Consider the following 3348-nt stretch of genomic DNA (forward strand, 5'->3'; position numbering starts at 1 on the left):
TCGACAAATTTCTCCTATACAGCAGCATCTCTTGGGACTTACGGCACCACAACAGTACGACTAGTTCAGCAAAAAGAAACGGATTTTATGCGTATTCGGACTTCCCTGTCTCTTTTCATTGCTTGAGCCCAATAGGCTATAATACTTGTCAAACACCAGTAGCCTAGTATATTCAGCGCAGGTATTGCACTCTGTAATTTTCGCTTCTTAGGTTTCGTTTCTAGGTTAACAGAACTCGTTACAGATTCGAGCTGCGCGCTGATTTGAAGGCGGGGCGCTACTGTTGTTGCAAGGATGTTGCAGCCTTGGCCGTGCGCTTAGAACAAACATGCCTCGTCTAATAGGCCCACTTCCCCAAGTTTCACGTAAGCTATAAGAAATAGGCTCATGCACACGCTACATACAATGAGCGATTTGATAATGTGAAACTTTTGATTGGGTGTGCACGTGAACGTGCGCGCCTGTTTTCTGTGGCTGATGTTGCTGAACTGAAGTTGATAGCACGTATTATCACCTCAAAGCCACACTGTATTTTGTTCATGAAACAATTAAACTAATGTGCACTAATCACCTCTGCCCCCTCTGACCAATACTGTGCCCAGAGCCATATATAATCTTTATTAAGAGCTCTGACTGTCCATCACAAGTTTCGTTTCCGACACTATTCTGCTATGCCGCGTTACCTCAGTGAGCTGGGGGGCAAAATCTACACGGACTTTGAAAGTCCAATAGAATATCGTAGGTATAGCCAATCACTGAAAATACTTGCTTACCTGGACACTCGCCACCAAAGCAGAAGAGACCAGCCCGCAGATGAAAGAAACGGCGTGCAATAAGAATTCTAATATCCACAGCGCCATGGTAAATCTCCTGCCTCTATGTCATAACAAACATGCTGTAGTTATCAGGGTTTAGTCTAGCCTACAGTAAACTCAGAATCTTGAATCACTACTGTATTATTTGATTATTTACTGTAGACTTATCTCTTTCCTCGTGTACACTCTCCTACTAGTGCGTCTGCCCCAACTGTTGCCAACCGGTGATGGAGTGCTGCGTCATGTCTCGAGACGCACGCACGTCTCCCAGGGAAGGTTTTTTTTCTTCGAACGTCCCAGCCGGAGATTCACATCCATCAACACTCCACAGTCCAGCTCCTCAATATGGTAGTAGGCTTAGTTTCGGTTTTGTGAGCGTGTGTCTGTCTGTGTTTGCGCGGAGCATATAGAAGCTGCAGTCGGCCGCTGCCACGACACGAACGCGGGCAAATTTCCTACAGGGCCTTATGTACCAACTGATTAGGCCTACATTACAAATATAGCGATATCAGGTATATATCAGGTTAGTCACATGACTAGTATAAGGTCTGTATTTTTTCAATATTTCGTTAGTTTTATAATATTTGAATTCAACGGAGGCTGCAGGTTAGGCTGCAGTCAGTAGGCTGCAGTTCACCCTCTACTTTTACAGTTTATTCTCAACGACACCCTCAGCTGCCACAAGGTGGCACTAGATAATCAGCAATTAATTATGGGGACATCACATACATACTCCGCAGCTGACTGATATGTAGGACATTAAACCTAGTAGGCCTACACACATTTATAGATAAACATGTATTGATCCCAGAGGAAAGTGTGTGTGTGTGTGTGTGTGTGTGTGTGTGTGTGTGTGTGTGTGTGTGTGTGTGTGTGTGTGTGTGTGTGTGTGTGTGTGTGTGTGTGTGTGTGTGTGTGTGTGTGTGTGTGTGTGTGTGCTTGTGCTTGTACAGAGTAACCAGTCATCAGGGCATTTATGAGGGATGCTAGTTCACAGAAGACATTTGTGCAAGGAGATGTTTAATGACATTTGTACAGGAGATTGTTAATGACACTAACAGTGTTTTTTTTCTGCAAAGAAAATAATATCACATTTCTACATTATGACCATCTCTTTTTTGGAGTCTGTAGTCCCAAAGACAGTGTAAACCTTCTTGCAGTCACTGAAATCAGCTTGAAATGAAATGTGACACTCCATCATCTTATTTACCGGTACATAGAAGCTAAAGTGTCATGAAGTGGCCTAGTTGCCGACGAAGGGTCCAGTAACCTGTTGAGGTATTGAGTTCGGCAAAGCCACGTTTAGGTGCACACCATAGAGGTAGAAAATAACACTAGAGAGGACACAGCAATTTGCGACAGCACTGGGAAATGGCAGATGGAGCTTCCCAACTTCCGTAGGTAGTGTAGGTACCTTCAGGCAATGCAAGTCAATGGAGAACACGCCCACCCCTGTCAAAAAATGACTAAAACTGTGTGAATATGAAGTAACACATTAATCAAAGACCAGATTTGAAATGGCAGGCTAAATATCTACTTAAATCATATGAGTCGATAAAAGACATTTGAAAAAAATATTATATTTTATGAACATAGTTAGCAACACACTTCAACTATTGTCCTTGTATAGTGTGTTGATGGACATTTTCACATGATTAAGCCATTTTTGACAGAGGTGAGCCTCGTTCTCCGTTAATTTCCATTTCTCTGATCTACCTACAGATAATGGCCGCTACAGATTGCTGTAAAAAGGGGGGCGGGGTCACCTCTAGTGTTATTTTCTACCTCTATGGTGCAGACTCTTTCATCACCCAACTATCCTCCAATCACAGATCCCCCTGACGTCTAGCCTGATTATCATCGACTTTCAAATCTTTTCGCGACATGGTCTGACCAAGGGCATAACAATGATCATTTCCCAAACGGCATTTCCCAAATGTCCTCCTTTGGTTTGCTAATGCTTTTTTGCTTCCCAACAAAGTGGGAGGAGTTCCCGTATTTGCGGGAACTCACAAAGTACTTCCATTGCTCTTGACCGGACTAGTAGCGACTCTGAAGCTGTTGCGTCATTAGGATGGCACGGCCTGGCTACCTTAGCCTGGCTCTCTCGCAGACCCTTAGTGCTTCGTGCATCTTCGTTACACTTTGTGAGCTTGTGCATCTGTGTGAGAACCAGGTAATGGCTACCTGACATCATCCTCCCAATAAAGCTGACCCAAGCTGAAGCCCTGCTCTGTCTGGATTCACAACCAGCCATCATACTGCTGATGAACTTGTTCAAACCTATCATTGTCTTTAAAACATTGGAAGAACCCTGTAGCTGCGTAACTTTTTGAATGGAAGCGCCTGTTGAAACATTATTTAAGTATTGAGGGTGACATTTACGAAGAAAATAATAAAAAGCAACAGTTCAAAGAGGTTTGGGGACGTATATACGAAGCATTGTGAACACAGAGACAAGTAGTGAGGCGGGTGAGAGAGCATCTGAAGGGAAACCGTGTGTGTGTGTGTGGGTGTGTGTGTGAGTGTGTCT

The sequence above is a fragment of the Engraulis encrasicolus genome, chromosome 13, assembly GCF_034702125.1.
Source record: "Engraulis encrasicolus isolate BLACKSEA-1 chromosome 13, IST_EnEncr_1.0, whole genome shotgun sequence".
NCBI classification, from domain to species: Eukaryota; Metazoa; Chordata; class Actinopteri; order Clupeiformes; family Engraulidae; genus Engraulis; species Engraulis encrasicolus.